Source organism: Schistocerca nitens, chromosome 7, assembly GCF_023898315.1.
Source record: "Schistocerca nitens isolate TAMUIC-IGC-003100 chromosome 7, iqSchNite1.1, whole genome shotgun sequence".
NCBI classification, from domain to species: domain Eukaryota; kingdom Metazoa; phylum Arthropoda; class Insecta; order Orthoptera; family Acrididae; genus Schistocerca; species Schistocerca nitens.
In genome coordinates this window covers 585,532,334-585,554,857 of record NC_064620.1, presented here as the reverse complement: position 1 = coordinate 585,554,857, position 22,524 = coordinate 585,532,334, and positions in this window count along the sequence as shown.

Genomic DNA, 22,524 nt, shown 5'->3' with positions numbered 1-22,524 from the left:
TTCAGTCACTTCTAGCAGATCTGCTTTGGTGTCTTCCCTGCTCTCTATATCCATTATATGAGCTCTCCATTCCCATATTCTATACCTGCATCTTCCTGAAACAAATCCTTAACAGTTTCCCTTATATCTTATTCTCCCCTTAACAACAATTTTCCTTGGCACTTTAAATTTTAAATTACCTCATTATCCCATTCCTCAGAAATTAAGATTTTATGAATCTTACCATAAGATACCCAGTCATTAAGATGATACTTGGCTTTCTCCTTTCCCATCCATTCCCTACTAATATCCTTATTCAGAACCATCTGACTACCTTCCATAAAAACATGTGCCATAGCTTGTTCCTCAGGACAAAACTCAACATCATTTTCATTACTGCAGTCAGCATCATCACTCACTAACTCATCATTACAATACACAATATTATCAGGAGAACCCACTGGTACAGTCACAGCATTTTCATATACATCATTACCAACTGCTTCACCATGTGCACCACCAGTACAGGCACAACATCAATATTGTCACCAGCAGCACTTTTTCCACTTTGAGCAGGCACACATAGATATTAGTATCTGAAGAACTTTCCTCATTACTTATATCCATGTCCATAAACTGATTACAAATAATTTTATTTTTATTTCCTTTGCCTCTCATTTCCACATCAATACCTGTTTCTACTTCTGGCAGAGCAACTGCCTCTATTTCAAAATTATCCATAATTTTCATTGAAGCTAAACCCACTCTATTTTCTTCATTATCTTCCAGTTTAAGCAATCTGTTTCTGGTAACAATTTCCCAATGCCCAGGTACTTCACGAGGTGGTGGAGTGTCATGGTGTACCACTGGGTGGCTTGTTGTCATCTATACTGGGCCACTGGCAGCTGCATCTCATGGAATACATATGCTAGCTTTACTTGGTTCAGTGAGACAGCTGTCATCTTGCCATTCACCAGAATGTCTGTTGTTTGTGCATGTCCCTGAAGAATCTCATACAGGCTGGAATATGGGCTTGAGGCAGAGGTTGAATGCCTTCTACATAAAGCATCACATGAGTTTATTGCTTGAGGTTTTGGTGCATACAAAAGTGTGGTGTATACCATGTTGCAAAGTCTGCAGTGGTTAGATTTTAGACACATACTGCCTTTAACACCATAACAAATCTGGTTGATCTTGCATGCTCCTCCTGACTGTTTCTGTGTCAACAAAATCACTAGGGAGGCTCAATGTTTCACTGTTAACTAATTCTGCTGCTGAAGCATTGATGTTGTCCATAAGCTGAGTAATCCCAGGAGGAGTGCCAATGTCCAAGAGTTGTCATGGCACATTAACGCTGCCTTCATACAATGGTCATCCTGTTGACAGACTTGATCATTCTGTTGCTGGCCGGGTGGCAGCTCATGGTCTTGTGATGGGTGTATGCACAAAACTTGGCCAGCTGGGTGAATAGGTCTGAATCAAACTGACATCTGTGGTCAGTAGTGATACGCAGGGGGCACCCAATCTCACCAACCACATCGATGCAAAAGCGGAAGCCAATGTCTCGGCTGTGATACTGTCCATCGTTACTGTTTCAGGCCAGTGGGTATAATGGCCAACGAAAGCTGCTGCCATCATATGGGGGGAGTGGACCAACGACATCCAAATGCACATGGGCAACACATGATGGTATCTGGACAGTTGTCAACTGGAGCATGTACATATCAAGACATCTAGCATCATTGCCACTTGAGACAGGATTTGACCCACTCATTTGATCTTCCTGCATACCTGGCCACACATAGCACTGTGACACCAGATGCAATGTTGATCACACACCTGGATGACACAACTTGAGAATCATGTTGAAAGCTTGCCTTCTGAACGTTGGTGTCAGGAAAGGATGAGGTTGACCACATGAGATATCTTTGTACAAATGTGTACCTTCTCTTGGCACATCCATGAGCTGCAACTTCATTGCTGATGCAGGGTCATTGGCATACCTACTGAACACCTTTCCTTCCTGATGCACTTGTGAAAGTGCAAGGAAATCTGTTGGATTCAAGACACTGCTGACTCACGGCAGACAGTTCACAATAACTTTGTTGATTCCAGATATATGTCTAATGTCTGTTGTGAAATGGGACACAAATTTGAGATGATTAAATTGCCTGGGTGAGCAATTGGCACTGTTCTGACTGAATGCAAATGTTGAGGGATTGTGGTCCATATAGATTTCAAGGACTCGTGCTTTGACATGTAGATGAAACTATCTGCCTACCTGGTACACAACCAGGAGCTCACACTCATATGTACTCCATTTCCTTTATGAAGGGGATAGTTTGTGGGAGTGGTGGTTGCCAGGCATTGTCCACTCACTGTTGGAGTGCTGCACCAATGACTGGCTGGCTTGCACCCATGACAATAGATACTGGTGCATCAAGCTTTAGGTGTACTAAAAGCACTGTCAGCTATTCTCTTCATTGCAACCTTGAATGTGGAGTACATATCATCTGTCCAGTGCACAAGAGATATGCCGTTAACATTAGGACCTGACAATGCTGCTGTCAAAAGTTCCTGTGACTGCTGCATGGGGAAGGTGTCACCTGTAGAATTTAAGTTTACCCATGAAACGTCATAATCCCTTGACTGTAGCTGGCCTAGGTAGCAGTATTGGTTCTACCTTCTCAGTTAGAAGAAGGGAGTATGCAACTGAGATCTTATGAAGAAGAAACAACACTTCTGCCAGTCTCAAAACACACTTGGCTACATTCAGTATGATTCCATATTGTTCTAGCCATTTGAAGACCTCATGCATGTGCTGTCAATGTTGTTCTGAATCGGTGAAGGACCAAGACATCGATGATATATGCAATGCAGAAGAGTAGTCCTTGAAGAATGGTATCTATAATTCTCTGACATAATTGAGTTGCACTGCATAAGACCAAAGTCATAAACATGCTCTCATATAAACCAAAATAAGTGATTATGGTGGTCTTTGGTATGTCTTCTGCAGCTACAGGTATCTGGGTGTAAGCTTTTGTGCAGACCAAGATGGCAAAAATGGTGGCACCATGTAGTCCGTAATTAAAGTTCCTTAACAGCAGTGCAGGATATCTGTCAGGAACTTTTCAAAAGTTAAGTACACAATAGGTGCCAGACTTCACCTTTCTTTGGCACCGAGTACAATACCGAGGACCACCGCTTTTAGATGGACATATTATGCCTTCCCGTAACACCAAATCAAATTTGGCCATTGCAATTGCTAAACTGTCTGGGGCCAAACATCTAAGCCTGCACGCATCAGGGGGTCTGGGATGATGTAGCAACCTATGCAGGAACCTCCATGCGCTCACGCAAATTGCAGTGTTATGCAGTGATGGTCCAGTTTAATGTGTGCATAGCAATTGAGTCACTATAGAGTAGTTCCATGCCTGGCCACCAGGAGCACTGGATCACATGTGCAAGTCATTTCTCCATGCACATGTCTATTCATATATTTAAATTTATTTTTTGTTTTTGTTCATTTTGAGTACTCTCTGACACCATGCCATGAAGTTTTCCAGTGTTCTTTCTGATTAAAAATGGCAATTCTGTATGGAGGCTAATGCTTCAATTGAGTTATACTTGAGTTTAGTGTACAACTCTGTCTCAGGTAGTGTGCTAATGGTGTCTTACATCCCGGCTGCAAATCTGTGGTCCAATTGACTTTTAATAAGGGCAAACTTAGTCGTGTTGGCACTACTCCTGCACAGCAGAAACTTGGGTCTGCTTGCTCAAACCAGAGGACACGATTATCAGGCAGAGCGGTAGAGGGCGAAAGGCCAATCTTGAAGCGGTGCGCTCTTCGACCATTGCGCGATTCACTACAGCTCTGGTGCAGTACTGCTCCTCCTGGCCACATCGGGGCCACAATTTTTATTTATTCATTCATACTTTTTTTTTAACAGAAGAACAGATTTAATTAATTCCAACATGTAAGGCTATTCTCCACATGTAACTCAAGGATAACTCAGCTGAAGTGTTAGCCTGCTTACAGAGTTACAATTTTTAATCAGAAAGGACACTGGAAAACTTTTTAGTATGGTGTCAGAGAGTAGTTGAAATGAACAACAGAAAATAAATTTAAATCTAGGAGTAAATGTGCACATGGACAAATGAATCGTATGCACAACGCAGCACTCCAGGTGGCCTAGTTTGGAGCTACTCGATAGCAACTCACTTGCTATGCACACACAACACTACACCTACACTGCACAACACTTTTACTTCATTTGAGTGCATGGAGGCTGACACATAGGGCACTACGCTGCAAACATGTTAGAAAGATTTTATATGGAGTAGTTTCTGTGTAATTAACATAAATGTAATCTGCATTGTTTATTCAAAGCATTTGGCAATATTCCCTTAATAATGGAACAACTGTGGTTGATTTTGTATCACATTCTATGCATTTCATTTGTAACCACCGGATGATGATGATGTATTGTTGTAACTGCTGATAACTTTTGTAATTGTAATTGGTGAGTTTGCTGTATGTAACAATGCACTGATTGTTATAAAAGGTATATAACGAGTGTAAGAGGGGGAACAGGAGTGGCCAGTTCAATGTAAGATTTTGACAAGAACTCTGTGACATAATAAATAGAACACCTCAAACAAGTGTCTTTACACAATTATTGAGAATCATTTTTTACTTAACAAACTTCAAGGAAGCAGCATCTGCAGCAAAGCCTCAAGAACATCAAGAGCAAGATAAGTTGACAACATTAATTACTATTCTGAAGATACTAAGTTACACCACCAAATTACAAAGAACTTTACTTAGACCTATCATTTATGTTATGTAAAGATGATTAACTTTCAGTTTATTTTCTTTTCGGGACAACATTTCTTTTATACACTTTGTCACGGTTACGCTGCAACATGGTGGTACAAGCAGGGATAGTGATGTAATTCATGTCAAAGTGCTAAAGTTAATTTGTAATTGGATAGATAAAAAATCTACTAGCCAAGCGGCTGCAGGAGAACACACATACTAACAAAAAAATTGAGCGTTCAGAGCCAGTGGCTCCTCCTGGCAGAAGGGTTGAAGGGATAGGAAGAGAGGTGAAGGAAAAGGACTGGAGAGGTTTATGACAATGAGAATGATGATGATGTTTGGTTTGTGGGGCGCTCAACTGTGCGGTCATCAGTGCCCAGGAGAGGTTTAGGTTATGTGGTAGCGTTCAGGGAAGTCAAGCAGAACCCTGGGTCAGGGGAGACTTATTGGACACTATATTCTCAAAAACTGATTATTTTCATTGTTATAAAGTTAATTTGTGAATTTCATATGTGTAATTTTGACATCAAAACTGAAAAACAATTTTATCTGGACAGTAAATTTTTGGACCGGATCATGGAATCCTTTGGAACCAAAAATTATAAGGATGAGGAAACAAGACTGTGGAATCGATCAACTTGTTCATCAATGCACACTATTTTTTTAAAAATCCATCTTTTATTGTACACGCTTGAAAGTCTTACAGTGTTCAGATACATTCTTTAGGAACAATATTTTCATTTCTCCACATAATTTCCATCCCTCTCAACTACCTTATGCCACCTTGGAACCAGCGCCTGTATACCCACATGGTAAAATTCTGGACCAACCTGTTGGAGCTACTGTTTGGCAGCGTGCACTAGGGAGTCATCATCTTCAAACCTTGTTCCGCAAAGAGAGTCTTTCAGTTTTCCAAAGAGATGATAGTCACATGGAGCCAGGTCAGGACTGTAAGGCGGGTGTTTCAGTGTTGTCCATCCGAGTTTTGTGATCGCTTCTATGGTTTTTTGACTGACGACTCAGTTGAGCTTGAAGTTTCTTCAGTGTCATCACATATGCATCAGAATTTATGGTGGTTCCACTTGGCATGATGTCCATAAGCAAGAGTCCTTCGGAATCGAAAAACACCGTAGCCATAACTTTTCCAGCAGAAGGTGTGGTTTTGAATTTTTTTCCTTGGGTGCATTTGCATGATGCCACTCCATTGATTGCCTCTTTGTCTCTGGTGAAAAATGATGGAGCCACGTTTCATCACCTGCCACAATTCTTCCAAGAAATTTATCTCCACCATTCTCGTACTGTTCCAAACGTTTGCTGCATACCGTTTTTCTTGTTTCTTTGTGAGCCACTGTCAACATCCTGAGTACCCACCTGGCACAAACCTTTTTTAATGCCAACACTTTCAGTATCCTGCAAACACTTCCTTCCCCTATCCCAACGTAGTGTGACAATTCGTTCACTGTGATGCGTCTGTCAGCAGTCACCAATTTGTTAACTCTCTGCACATTGTCTGGAGTGTGTGCAGTACGAGGCCTGCTGCTGCGAGGACAATCCTCAATATTGCCGTGCCTGCTTTCATCATGTAACCTGCTTGCCCACCGACTAACGGTACTGCGATTGACAGCAGCATCTCCATACACCTTTTTCAACCTCTTGTGGATGTTTCCCACTGTCTCGTTTTCATAGCACAGGAATTCTATGACAGCACTTTGTTTCTGACCAACGTCAAGTGTAGCAGCCATCTTGAAGACATGTTATGACGGCGCCACTCATGGGAACGGGTTGAACTAAGTTTGAAAACAAGCTGGAAGGATGTATCTACACACTGTAAAACTTTCACACATGCAGAATGAAAACTGTATTTTTACAGAAATAGTGTGCATTTCTTTTGGAGTGACCCTCATATATGAGCTACACTTGTTCCATCTTTTCTTCAAAATGGTCATGTCAGCTTTTGTTTACAGAGTGTTTTTTTCTTTTTTGTTTGTTTTGTGTCTTATTTGCGAAAAATATTTTATGGTGTGTGATACAAGTAGGGCTAACAATCAAGAGGTGGAGGATGTAGAAAATTTGACACAAGATAATGAAGAGGAAGTTTATGACAGTATTAGCAATGTATAATCAGAAGGGGAAAGAGCAGGTGGAGATTCAGACAGTATTCATTCACCTTTTCTTGGTTGCAATCAAGAGGAGATAGTTACAGTAGCAACCTTTTTAACATACTTCTGAGACTCACTGGGAAGAAATTAAGTAATCAAAGTCAGAAGCTAGACAAAAGGACTGGGAAGTCAGATAGCCAAATTGAGGGGAAAAAAACATGAAAACCGGAGTGAGAAATTAAACAAAAACTTGGATTGTTTATATAAAAATTTATAGGAGCAAAGTCAAGCACTAAAAAATATTCAAAAGTATTTAGATGATGTCAAAATTCAGGCAGACAAAGCTGTAGAGGCAACTGAGGAATTAGAAGTAGATTTAAATGATTTCAAAACATATGCAAACACACAGCATATTAAATTTGAAATTTGTATTATTTCTGTAGAAAACAAAACTGAGAAAACAGAAGACAAATGGATTAAAGAGGAGCATTGACAAGAGCCTACACATCTGGCATTTCATGATTAACAATGAAAGTAAAAGCTTTAATTTAAATTTTAGTGAAAGCAATAGAATGTTTGTCAGAGAATTATCAGTTGTAAAAGCTGATGTTACTGCACGTGTCGGCAATGTTTCAAATGTTATGGTGAAAGTAGATGAAGTTGAGGAAAATGTTGCAACTAGAAATTTATGTAGTAACAAGTTTATATAGTACCAGTTTATATGCCAACTAGCTCTGCAGATGACGAAGAAATTGAAGAAATGTATGATGAAATAAAAGAAATTATTCAGATAGTGAAGGGTGACGAAAATTTAATAGTCATGGGTGACTGGAATTCGGTAGTAGGAAAAGGGAGAGAAGGAAACGTAGTAGGTGAATATGGATTGGGGCTAAGAAATGAAAGAGGAAGCCGCCTGGTAGAATTTTGCACAGAGCATAACTTAATCATAGCAAAGACTTGGTTTAAGAATCATGAAAGAAGGTTGTATACATGGAATAACCCTGGAGATACTAAAAGGTATCAGATAGATTATATAATGGTAAGACAGAGAATTAGGAACCAGGTTTTAAATTGTAAGACATTTCCAGGGGCAGATGTGGACTCTGACCACAATCTATTGGTTATGACCTGTAGATTAAAACTGAAGAAACTGCAAAAAGGTGGGAACTTAAGGAGATGGGACCTGGATAAACTGAAAGAACCAGAGGCTGTACAGAGTTTCAGGGAGAGCATAAGGGAACAATTGACAGGAATGGGGGAAAGAAATACAGTAGAAGAAGAATGGGTAGCTTTGAGGGATGAAGTAGTGAAGGCAGCAGAGGATCAAGTAGGTAAAAAGACGAGGGCTAGTAGAAATCCTTGGGTAACAGAAGAAATATTGAATTTAATTGATGAAAGGAGAAAATATAAAAATGCAGTAAATGAAGCAGGCAAAAAGGAATACAAACGTCTCAAAAATGAGATCAACAGGAAGTGCAAAATGGCTAAGCAGGGATGGCTAGAGGACAAATGTAAAGATGTAGAGGCTTATCTCACTAGGGGTAAGATAGATACTGCCTACAGGAAAATTAAAGAGACCTTTGGAGATAAGAGAACCACTTGTATGAACATCAAGAGCTCAGATGGAAACCAAGTTCTAAGCAAAGAAGGGAAAGCAGAAAGGTGGAAGGAATATATAGAGGGTCTATACAAGGGCGATGTACTTGAGGACAATATTATGGAAATGGAAGAGGATGTAGATGAAGATGAAATGGGAGATACGATACTGCGTGAAGAGTTTGACAGAGCACTGAAAGACCTGAATCGAAACAAGGTCCCCGGAGTAGACAACATTCCATTGGAACTACTGACAGCCTTGGGAGAGCCAGTCCTGACAAAACTCTACCATCTGGTGAGCAAGATGTATGAAACAGGCGAAATACCCTCAGACTTCAAGAAGAATATAATAATTCCAATCCCAAAGAAAGCAGGTGTTGACAGATGTGAAAATTACCGAACAATCAGTTTAATAAGCCACAGCTGCAAAATACTAACACGAATTCTTTACAGACAAATGGAAGAAGTGGTAGAAGCCGATCTCGGGGAAGATCAGTTTGGATTCCGTAGAAATACTGGAACACGTGAGGCAATACCGACCTTACGACCTATCTTAGAAGAAAGATTAAGGAAAGGCAAACCTACGTTTCTAGCATTTGCAGACTCAGAGAAAGCTTTTGACAATGTTGACTGGAATACTCTCTTTCAATTTCTAAAGGTGGCAGGGGTAAAATACAGGGAGCGAAAGGCTATTTACAATTTGTACAGAAACCAGATGGCAGTTATAAGAGTCAAGGGACATGAAAGGGAAGCAGTTGTTGGGAAGGGAGTAAAACAGGGTTGTAGCCTCTCCCCAATGTTATTCAATCTGTATATTGAGCAAGCAGTAAAGGAAACAAAAGAAAAATTCGGAGTAGGTATTAAAATCCATGGAGAAGAAGTAAAAACTTTGAGGTTCGCCGATGACATTGTAATTCTGTCAGAGACAACAAAGGACTTGGAAGAGCAGTTGAACGGAATGGATAGTGTCTTGAAGGGAGGATATAAGATGAACATCAACAAAAGCAAAATGAGGATAATGGAATGTAGTCGAATTAAGTCGGGTGATGTTGAGGGTATTAGATTAGGAAATGAGACACTTAAAGTAGTAAAGGAGTTTTGCTATTTGGGGAGCAAAATGACTGATGATGGTCGAAGTAGAGAGCATATAAAATGTAGACTGCAATGGGAAGGAAAGTGTTTCTGAAGAAGAGAAATTTGTTAACATCGAGTATAGATTTAAGTGTCAGGAAGTTGTTTCTGAAAGTATTTGTATGGGGTGTAGCCATGTATGGAAGTGAAACATGGACGATAAATAGTTTAGACAAGAAGAGAATAGAAACTTTTGAAATGTGGTGCTATAGAAGAATGCTGAAGATTAGATGGGTAGATCACATAACTAATGAGGAGGTGTTGAATAGGATTGGGGAGAAGACAAGTTTGTGGCACAACTTGACTAGAAGAAGGGATCGGTTGGTAGGACATGTTCTGAGGCATCAAGGGATCACCAATTTAGTATTGGAGGGCAGTGTGGAGGGTAAAAATCGTAGAGGGAGACCAAGAGATGAATACTCTAAGCAGATTCAGAAGGATGTAGGTTGCAGTAGGTACTGGGAGATGAAGAAGCTTGCGCAGGATAGAGTAGCATGGAGAGCTGCATCAAACCAGTCTCAGGACTGAAGACCACAACAACAACAACAACAAGTTTTTAGCTGCAATGGCACTATCATGGGCTAATTAGAACATATGTACAGATATGGCCTTATCAGAATTTGAAAAACGTTTTTGGAACAAATTTTGATCAGAAACCAAACAGGCTAGGATTAAATCAGAATTTCTGAATGGACCATGTGTCAGAGAAGGTAGTATTCATATGAAAGATTTCTGTAAACAACAACTTAAAACACTTTTTTGTTTTGAGTCATAAGTCTTCTGACTGGTTTGATACGACCCACCATGAATTCCTCTCCTGAGCCAACCTCTTCATCTCAGGGTAGCACTTGTAACATATGTCCTCAATTAGTTGCTGGCTGTATTCCAATCTCTATCTTCCTCTACAGTTTTTGCCCTCTACAACATGTTGTAACAGCCTGTCCCTTCTCCTTATGTGTTTTCCACATATTCCTTTCCTCTCCAATTCTGTACAAAACTTCCTCATTTCTTACTTTAGGAGTCCACCTAATTTTCAACATTTGTCTATAGCACCACATCTCTAATGCTTCAATTCTCTTCTGTTCCAATTTTCTACAGTCCATGTTTCACTACCATACAATGCTGTGCTCGAAATGTACATTCTGAGAAATTTCTTCCTCAAATTAAGGTCTGTGTTAGATACTAGTAGACTTCTCTTAGCATTGTCAGTGCTAGTCTGCTTTTGATGTCCTCCATCTGTTATTGGTTATTTTGTTGTGTAAGTAGTAAAATTCCTTAACTTCATCTACTTTGTGACCATCAATCCTGATGTTAAGTTTCTCACTGTTCTCATTTCTGCTACTTCTCATTACTTTCGTCTTTCTTCAATTTACTCTCAATGTATATTCTGTTCTCATTAGACTGTTCATTCCATTCAGCAGATCATGTAATTCTTCTTCACTTTCACTCAGGATAGCAATGTCATCAGCAAATCGTATCATTGATATCCTTTCCACTTTAATTTTAATTCCTCTCCTGAACCTTTCTTTTATTTTCACCATTGCATCTTCGCTGTACAGATAGAAAGACTACATCCTTGTCTTACACCCTTTTTAATCCAAGCACTTCATTCTTGGTTGCCCGCTCTTATTATTCCCTCTTGGCTGTTGTACATATTGTATATTACCCCCATCCCTCCCTATAGCTTACTCCTATTTTTCTCAGGATTTCGAATGCTTTTTCCAGGTCAACAAATCCTACGAACATGTCTTGATTTTTCTTTAGTCTTTCTTCCATTATCAACCACAATGGCAGAAATGCCCCTCTGTTGGCTTTACCTTTCCTGAAGCCACACTGATCATTATCTCCCACATCCTCAAATTTCTTTTCCATACTTCTGTATATTATTCTTGTCAGCAACTTGGATGCATGAGCTGTTAAGCTGATTGTGTGATGATTCACACATTTGTCAGCTCTTGCAGCCTTTGGAATTATGTGGATGATATTTTTCCAAAAGTCAGAAGGTATGTCGCCAGACTCATACATTCTACACACCAACAAGAACAGTCATTTTGTTGCCACTTCCCCCAACGATTTTTTGAAATTCTGATGAAACATTGTTTACCCTTCTGCCTGCTTTGATCTTAAATCCTCCAAAGCTTTCTTAAATTCTGATTCTAATACTGGATCACCTGTCTCTTCTAAATCTACTCCTTTTTCTTCCTTTATCACATCAGACAAATCTTTCCCCTCATATAGGCCTTCAATGTAGTCTTTCCACCAGTCTGTTTTCTCCTCTGCATTTAATAGTGGAATTCTCATTGCAATCATAATATTACCACCCTTGCTTTTAATGTCACCGAAGGTTGTTTTGACTTTCCTATATGCTGAGTCAGTCCTTCCAACAACCATTTCTTTTTAAATTTCTTCACATTTTTCATGCAGCCATTTTGTCTTAGGTTCCCTATACTTGCTATTTACTTCATTCTTTGGTGACTTGTATTTCTGTATTCCTGAACATTTTTGTACTTTCTTCTTTCATCAATCAACTGAAGTATTTCTTCTGTTACCCATGGTATCTTCACAGTTACCTTCTTTGTACCTATGGTTTCCTTTCAAACGTCTGTGATTGTCCTTTTTAGAGATGTCCATTCCTCTTCAACTGTACTACCTACTGAGATATTCCTCACTGCTGTATCTACTGCATTAGAGAACTTCAAGCATGTCTCATCATTCCTTAGTAGTTCTGTATGTCACTTCTTTGCATATTGATTCTTCCTGACTAATCTCTTAAACTTCAACCTACTCTTCATCAGTACTAAGTTGTGATCTGAGTCTGTATTTGCTCCTGGGTAAGCCTTTCAATCCAGTAGCTGCATTCAGAATCTCTGCCCGTGTCACTTGACCTTTTCCAAGTACACCTCCTTCTCTTGTAATTCATGAACAGAGTATTCACTGTTACTAGCTGAAATTTATTACAGAACTTAATTAATCTTTCTCCTCTCTCATTCCTTTTCCGAAGCCCATATTCTCCTGTAACCTTTTCTTCTACTCCTTCCCCTTCAACTGCATTCCAGTCCTCCTTGACTACTGGATTTTTATCTCCTTTTATGTACTGTATTACCTTTTCAATATGCTCATATGCTTTGTCTATCTCTTCATCTTCAGCTTGCGACATCGGCACGTGTACCTGTACTATCATTGTCGGTGTTGGTTTGCTGTCGATTCTGATCAGAACAACCCTATCACTGAAATGTTTACAGTAACTCACTGTCTGTCCTACCTTCCTATTCATAATGAAACCTACTCTCATTATACCATTTTCCGTTGCTGTTGATATTACCCAGTACTCATCTGACCAGAAATCTTTGTCTTCTTTCCATTTCACTTCACTGATCCCTGCTATATCTAGATTGAGCCTTTGAATTTGCCTTTTCAGATTTTCTAGCTTCCCTTCCATGTACAAGCTTCTGACATTTCATGCCCTGACTCGTAGAATGTTATCCTTTTGTTGATTATTTAATCTTTTTATTGTGGTTACCTCCCTTGGCAGTCACCTCCCGGAGATCCGAATGGGGGACTACCCCAAAATTTTTTGCCAATGAAGAGATCAATTTCTATTTCTCAATTACAAGCTGCATGTCCTGTGGATACACATTATATCTCTTTAATGCAGAATGATTCGGTAAACTAGACTGCACCTCATGGGGAGCCTGTCAGTTTGGGCGAGAAGAAATAGATACTAAAATCAGGCTAATAATAATATTTGGAAAATTGGTGAAGACCCTCAGGGGGATGCAGACTCATTCGTGCACCATGCATGTAGCAAATACAAGAGTGCCAGCCACATGATATTTGCTTCTGCAGTAACACATTTCTGATGCCAGGTGTTTTTTTAGATTATTCCTTAACTTGTACACCTATGTACATACAGGTTTCTTTTTGTTTTGTGCACTCTGATGTCTGGACTGCATATACTTGGTAGAGGATGGAGCTTTGATTATGAAAATGTGTTTGGTTTTTCACGACACATGTGTACTGATTTTATACCGTTTGTACTAAGGAATAATTTTGCTGTGCTATGATGAGATTATTCTGCCCACACTATGTCATACACACTTACATATTACATCTTTTGCCTTCTGAAAGTTCTTGATTTGTGGAATGACTATACACTGTCATTTGTCTGGTAAACTACTTGGTTCATCCATCTGAGACTTCAACACCTTTTTATCAAAATGATACCCAGTGTCAGACCAATAACCATGAATAGAGTCTTTTGTATCTACTTTAAGTTCAAAACCTATGAACTGGATCTACATACACACTTTGAACACACAGTTATTTATGACTGGAAGATTTGTTTAGCTATGTTCAGCACAATGGTACACTGATGATTACAGATACTGTTTATACACTGTGACACTTTGAATATGTGAAGCACTGATCATTTAGCCACAAGAGAATGAGGAACATACACTGATATAGACATTATTCTTACGATTATTTATTCTGCACTTACTAGTAACTTTGATGTATTGATACACTTACTGCCAGAAAGATGTACCTGCTTTTATGAACAGTATTTTTTGCTGATGTATAGCACTGTGGAGAGATGGTATTGATTATGGTGTGGTGAGAAAACTTTACATTGGAAGAAACGCACAATGATACACAACTCGAAGCGTAACATGGTAGTATTGTCACAGAAGAAGCTGAGTAGCGCAGTCGCCATAGTGTAGTTGTTATGATACTAGATTGTTGAATGGAGGGTCGTAAGTTCAAAACTCACGTGGACTGTACTATTTTAATTTCTATATTCGGTTTGAGTAAATTCTAGAAATATCCACAAATGACAAGAATCATTGTATTGGAATGTTCTGTAGCTCTATGTATACCGTATGTGTTCTGGCCAGAGGCAGTTCACTCCGCGCTCTTGTATGTGCAAGTGCTGAATAAACCTTCATTAAGTGTAGTTAGTATTCATCATTCATCTACTTACACCTTCCTCTACGTGTCATTATTCTGGTGGAGGAGCCGGGTATTGCAACGTGTGATACCGCACATTATCGACAACACAGTGGCTCCCATCAGGCCATGACAGAGCCGCCGTTTCCATGGTGAGAAACCCGAGATCAAGCCATATTCAACAGATTGCAAGTTATCGGAGACAGAAGAAGAAGAGGACATCATGATAACAGCAACTGTGTGCGACCACATGAGACATCCTTCCAGGTTCTCTGGTGACCATGGCCAAAATCCAAACAAGTGGCTGAAGGTATATGAGCGTGTAGCCAAATTTAACAAATAGGATGACACCGTGTGTTTGGCTAACGTACTTTTCTACTTGGAGGGCACTGCCAAGCAATGGTATGAGAACAACGAGGAGAAGTTCAGAAGCTGGGAAGTATTCCAGGTGGAACTGTGCAAGTATTTCGGCGACACACAATGACCAAAGTGGAAGGCTGAAGATAAATTAAAGTGCAGGGCACACTGTCCAGGAGAGACGACAGCATCCTACATTCAAGATGTCTTGGAACTGTGTAAAATAGTGGATCCTCAAATGAAGGAGGAAGATAAGGTTGCACATCTCATGAAGGGAGTTGCTGACGACATGTATCAAGCCCTACTCCTGAAGGAGGTTTCGACAGCAGACGACTTCATAAAATGGTGCCAGTATATCTAGACAATGCATCAAAAAAGAAATACATGCAAGAAGTTTGAACGGCTTCCAAATGTTGTATCGATGTCTGTGATGGAGGAAGAAGCCGATTTCCCAAGTGTTCTTCATCAGATAGTGAGAGAGGAAGTCCAGACGGCACTTGGATTGCATGGCGAGCAGAAAACTGAGAAGTTACAAGAGGTCATAAGGGAGGAAGTGAAACAGACATTGAACACAATCTTTCGTCCTTCATTTCCCTTTAAAACCGTAAAAAAGTCGACACCCAGGTGAAGTTAAATTCCTACAATGCCGCGTGAGGAACCCGTTTGGGCACCAAGGAAGACTGATGTCTGGAGGACCCAGGATAACCAACCAGTACGTTTCCACTGCGGATGACCGGGACATGTGGTGCGCAATTGTCAAGAAAGGCAGTGGATATTTGATACCACCCGCATCAGAAGACAGCAAACCAATCTTAGCCGATGCCAACTGCAGGACGACAAAGATGAACAAGAAGATGTGGGTGTAGGACGACGTAGGTCACCATCTCTTCAAGCTAGCCACTGGAGAGGATGCTCCCCAACAAGCCGATCAAGGTCTCCATCACTGTTTAGAAGCTCCAGCTGATCACCAGGAAAACTAAGGGTGCGACATCCTTGGAGGTGAGGCTGCCGAAGAGAAAAATCCTCCACCATCGATCACTTCAAAAGTGATAGGAAACTACGTTGATATTCTCACGGATGGCCGATCAGCCCAAGCTCTTGTGGACTCTGGAACACCATATTCAGTCATTTCGGAGAAGTACAGTCGCCAGTTGCAGAAAACCATATTCATCGACAACGAAACATCTCTGCTGAAGGTGGCTAATGGGAAATATGTAAAACCTACAGGAAGATGTGTCATTTGTGTGGGTATAAGTGGCCAACCACAGCCATCAGAATTCATTGTCTTACAAGAGTGTAATCTTGACATCATTCTCGGATGGGACTTTTTGAAAGTTTCTCAAGCAATTATAGATTGTGGTCGCTCGAAAATTATGCTAGTCGAGACGAGACATTGTGGACAAGAAGATGCGCATCAGAGTGTGTGGAGCCTGTGTGTGCTGGATGACGTGATCATTCCTGCACTCAACACTAGAAAGGTAGTTGTCATGTGTCGTGCCATGCATCAACCCATGAATCTTGTAGTGGAATGTAAGAGAAGCATACCACTGAAGAATAACTTGGTCATCCCAGCCTCTGTTGTCTCGCTTAAGAATGGATTTGGTGAATTGTAGATAGATAGCTGTCGCCAAGAACCGCAGATCCTTCCAAGGTGCATGTGCATAGCAAACGCTGAGCCATTTATTGCAGAACAGCTGAGCATCATAGAAACCTCCCATGCCGAGTCTGTGGCCGAAATTAGCGCTACCACTACGAGACAAGATCTTCTAGCTCGACTATCACCAGATCTCACTAAGGAACAACAGAAGAAGCAACTTGCCATTCTTCAAGAGTTCTCTGAATGCTTCAATCCACAGGTGAAGAGCAAATTAGACAAATCGATGGTGAAGCACCGGATCAGCACTGGAGACCATCAACCAATAAGCCAGAGAGCATACCGTGTGTCAGCAACGGAACGTCAAATAATTCGCAACAAGGTAGAGAGAATGATGAAGAATGGCATCATTCAGCCTTTGCAGAGCCCATGGTCATCACCAGTGGTTCTCGTCAGGAGGAAGGATGGCAGTTGGTGCTTTTGTGTTGATTACAGGAATCTTAATAAGGTAACTAAAAAGGACATTTACCCCCTTCCACGAATTGACGATACACTAGATTGTCTGAAGGGGGCTAAGTTTTTCTCAACCATGGACATGTACTCGGGATACTGGCAAATCGAAGTAGATGAGGCAGATCGTGAGAAAACTGCATTCATCACCCCTCAGGGCCTGTATGAGTTTCAGATAATGCCATTTGGTTTGTGTAATGAACCAGCAACTTTTGAACGAATGACAGATAATCTTCTAAGGCACCTGAAGTGGACGATGTGTCTTGTTATTTAGATGACATTATAGTGTTCTCAGAGACATTTGATGAACACACAAAAAGACAGAGGGCTGTTCTTAAGTGTCTCCAACAAGCTGGACTGAAACTTAATCCAAGAAAGTGTCTCTTTGGAGCAAAAGAATTCAAAATACTTGGGCACCTTGTGTCAAATAAAGGTGTGTGGCCAGACCCAGAAAAGGTGAGAGCTATAATGGAATTTCCTATTCCTAAAAGTATTAGAGAAGTGAGAAACTTCCTTGGATTGTGTTCTTATTACCATCATTTTATCAAAGACTTTTGTATCAAAGCCAGGCCACTCCAAGAGTTGTTAAAAGCTGATCCTAAATTTATATGGGGTGGTGCTCAACAAGATTATTTCGATGTGCTGTGAAAAGCTCTGACGACTGACCCTGTACTTGGTCTGTATGATGAGAGAGCACCTACAGAACTACACACAGATGCCAGTGGGAATGGGATCGGTGCTGTTCTGGTGCAGATTTCGGATGGAAAAGAGAAGGTTATATCCTATGCTTCTAGGACACTTACAAAAGCCAAGAGAAACTACTCAACTACAGAAAGAGAATGTCTTGCTGTGATGTGGGCCATGTGCAAATTTCGACAGTATCTCTATGGAAGGCCATTCACAGTTGTTACAGACCATCATTCACTTTGTTGGTTGACAGGTCTTAAGAATCCAACAGGACAACTCGCCAGGCAAGCACTACGTCTTCAAGAGTATGACATTACCATAGTGTACAAAAGTGGAAGAAGACACCAAGATGCTGATTGTCTCTCAAGAAACCCTGTGCAAGACCATCAAGACTTTGATGGAGATAGCAACTGTCTCGCAACATTCCAGGATCTCTCTGCTGAGCAGAAGAAGGACACCAAGATATCTCAAATTATGCTTGCCTTAAATCAGTCAGAGGATGTGAAAGGACAACTTAAAGTGGTTAATGGATTACTTTGCAAGAAAAACTTTGATCCGTTTGGAAAGAGGTGGCTACCAGTGATTCCTAAACACATGCGCTTAGATGTTCTACAGAAATTCCATGATACATATGAAGCCAGACATTTAGGATTTATTAAGACATACAATACGATCCACAAGAGATTTTTCTGGACAGGTTTATTTAGGAGTGTCCGTCACTATGTGTCGGGCTGTCGAGTGTGCCAGAGGAGAAAGGCAGTTCCTCAGTAACCACCTGGCCGACTCATGCCAGTTCCACCAGTTGAAACGCCTTTACAGCATGTTGGGATCGACCTCCTCAGACTATTTCCAATGTCTGCTAGTGGCAATAGATGGATTACTGTTTGCACTGTTTATCTGACACGCTATGCCATTAGAAAAGCCGTGAAAACAGCAGAAGTTATCGAGGTAGCCAAATTCATCGTAGAGGACATTTATTAAAACACGGTGTCCCAAGGTCATTAATTACGGATCAAGGGAAAGTTTTTCAATCAAATCTTGTGACAGAGATAAACTGTTGGTGCAACAGTACTCATCACATGATGACTGCCTATCATTCGCAAACTAATGGGCTCACTGAACGCCTTAGTAAGACCTTGGCTAACATGCTATCAACGTTCACCAATGTTGGGCAGAGCAATTGGCATGAGGTGCTACCTTTCGTGACGTTTGCCTACAACACCGTCAAAAAGACACCACAGGTTTATGCAATTTTTCCTGGTGCATGGGCGTGAGGCAATGACGACAATGGACACTGTGTTCCCATTACATCTTGATGATGTGGACGACGACTACATTGGCCCACGCTGCAGGGTCAAGAAAACAATCACCGAAGGTATGGCACAAGCCACCGCCCTGTTGTCTACTAGCCTGGTGACCTCGTCTGGATCTTCACTCCTGTTCAGAAGGTTTGTCTCTCTGAGAAGCTCCTCAGGTGCTACTTTGGACCTTAGAAGGTTGTAAAACATTTGTCTGATGTTACTTACGAAGTTGAAGATTTCGACCCTGACATGCTAGAAACGTTTCAGGTTATTTACTTCATTTTAAAGTATTGCGCAATATTTATGACGTCAGAGCTAGTTACAGCAGACTAGGCTGGCACAAAATGGAAAGACTGATGTGAATTTTATAAGGCGTGAGTATGCTGCTTCCCTACACCTGACACAATATGACGAAAGATCATAGATATGGTCTATGTCCTTCGAATGAAGCCCTATAAGGATCCTGCAACCCAGGGTAAATTCGAAGCTCCAGCAACAGGCAACAAGCGGAAAGGCGATGAAGAACGTAGTGGAATGGGAAGTTCTAAGAAGATCACTGCCAGGACGAACATCAGTCATCGGGATTCGGAGTATGCAGGACCGATGACTCATTCCCGGACTAGGAGGACGTAACACCAAGACGCTGTTCTCTTAAGGAGGTAGCAATGTCACAGAAGATACCGAGTAGTGCAGTCATTGTAGTGTAGTGGTTATGATACTAGACTGTTGCATGGAGCGTCGTGAGTTCAAAACTCACCTGAACTGTAAAATTTTAATTTCTATATTCGGTTCGAGTACATCCTAGAAGTATCCACAAATGGCAAGAATCATTGTAATGGAATGTTCTGTAGCTCTATATATATCTTATGTGTTCTGGCCGGAGGCAGTTCGCTCTGCGCTCTTGTATGTGCAAGTGCTGAATAAACCTTCATTAAGTGAAGTTAGTGTTCGTCATTCATCTACTTACACCTTCCCCTTCGTGACATTATTGACACATGCTTTGATACAAAGCTGATCATTAATGTCACTGCACTGCTCTGTACTGATAGTGCACAACACTGAGAAGGAAATGTAGGTTCTGCTTATTTGTTACCCATGTTATTAGAATTATCTTTTTGAGGAATATAGAGAGCAGTGTAATTTCATTTTTGGTTTTCTGTTTGAACATTTATTGATTAGATGACCATACAGCAATATAACCAACATTTAGATGTAACTGATATTATTATGTCTAGTAGTAGACAACTTTACCTGGAATGGTGTCATTCAGGACATTGGATTGGAAGAGGAGGAGCAGAAGAAGAACTTTATCACCTGTGGCCTTCCATGTCTCCAGACCTCACACCTAGCGAGGTTACACCAAAGATCACATTAAAATCCCTCCTGTGCCTGACACTATTGAAAGTCTGCGACATGGCATTGTTGAAACTGTGCTTTTGATAATGAGAGGCTAGCTGCTTCATATGTGGCAGTAAATGAGCCACCATTTTGATATCGGTCGTGTAACATATGGTGCTCACATTGAATGTATAAAAATTTGAACTTTTTTCTTTCCAGAGATGCTGGAATTGTGTTTCTATCTTTTGTAGTTTGGAAGGAATAAATATCTGAAACCTGTTCCCTCTTTTTGAATAGCCTTTTATTGCTGAATGGAAGGCTATATGGCAAGTTGGACAGTGAGATGCCATCAGGGGGTGAAAACTCACATTGCTAAAGCAAAGGAGGTAGTCAATAGAAAGAGGAGAGTATTATCTGGCAAACTTTATGGAAAAGACTTGGCAAGTGTTTCGTCTGGAGTGTGGCACTTTATGGTCTGGAAACATGGTCATTGAGATGAAAGCATGAGAAAAGGCTAGAAGTATTTGAGATGTGTATGAGGAGAAGAACAGCGAGGACAAGCTGGATGATAAGAATGAGTAACCAGTGTGTTGGAAGATATTGGTGAGAGGAGAAAACTGCTGCAAGTTATAAGAGAAAGGAAGATGAACTGGATGGGACATTCGATGAGATGCTTTGAAAGGTCTAGTTCATGGGAGGAGATTAGAGAGGAAGGAGGTGATCCAAGAGAGTGTGTGACATTAAGGGACGTGGAAAACACACAGACAATGGCAGAAGACAGGAGAGTTTCATGTGAAAATCTGTCTTTGGGCAGAACACTAATGATGATGATGACGATGATAATGAATAACTCTGATTAACATACTGTCAACTTACAGTGCAATTGCTAATTGTAACAACACCTAATTACTTAGTGATTGCTGAAACTCATAAAGCAAAATCTTATTGATGATGTAAACAAAGCAATTATTCGTACTACTGTAATATGTACTGAAATTCAGTTCACAGCAAAAAAATAATGTACGCATTCTTGAAAACAGAAACATGTTAGGAAGATTTGGGATGTAGTAGTATCTGTGTAATTAACAAAAAATGTAATCAGCAGTGTTTATTCAAAGCATTTCTATGACATTTCTTTAACAGGAGAATTGTGGTTGATTTTGTATCACATTCTATGTATTTTATTTGTAACTACTGGATGATGATATTTTTGTAATTGCCAATAACTTTAGTAATTGTAATTGGTGAGTTTGCTGTGTGTAACAATGTACTGACTGTTATAAAGGGTACATAAAGAGTGTAAGGGGGGAGCAGGGGTAACAAGAATGGTGTAAGATTTTGATGAGAATTCTGTGACATAATAAATAGCACACCAGAAACAACAACTGTTTTTACATAATTACTGAGAACCCTGCAGTTCTCTAGCCCATTTTCACTTAGCAAACATCCAGGAAACAGCATCAGCATCTTCAGCAAAGCCCCAAGAACATCAAGAACAAGGTAAGTTGACATTAATTATTATTTGAAGATATTGAGTTACATCCATCAAATTAAAAGACCTTTATTTACAGCTACCATTAGCACTACAAAAAAGATTATTAACTTTCCATTTATTTTCTTTTTGGGACATTTATTTTATCCCCTGTGGTGCAGTTACACTGCAACTGTCAGCTTTACATGTTTCTCTCTGCATTCTTCCTGTAATTTCTCTAAAACACTGTGATCAATTCATTGTTTATGATTCTGAGGTATAAAACTTTCCATCTATGATCTGCGACAACTAGTCTGTATACTTGCGTCAAAATGAAAATATGCTTGAGGAAACTATTAACATTTTGAGACAGACCTGCTGGCCAGTATTTCCCTTTTAGTATTGGAAATGTTCACATATACAAGGGTTGGAACTTAAACAGTGGTAACTATTTATTCACAACCGATACAAAAGAGTTACATGTGTGTTCCTGTTAATATCCTTCAAAGTAGTCATCAGCGTTGTGTAGAACCCGTTACCAGTGATGTGGAAGGCGTAGTATACTGTTGATGGTGCGAATGGAGCAGTCTAAAGTTATGGTGATTCTCGTGTACAACTGTGATGGTGCTATCCCAACACATTATGTTCCTCCATGGCAGACTGTCAATGCACAGTATTACTCCGACCAGCTT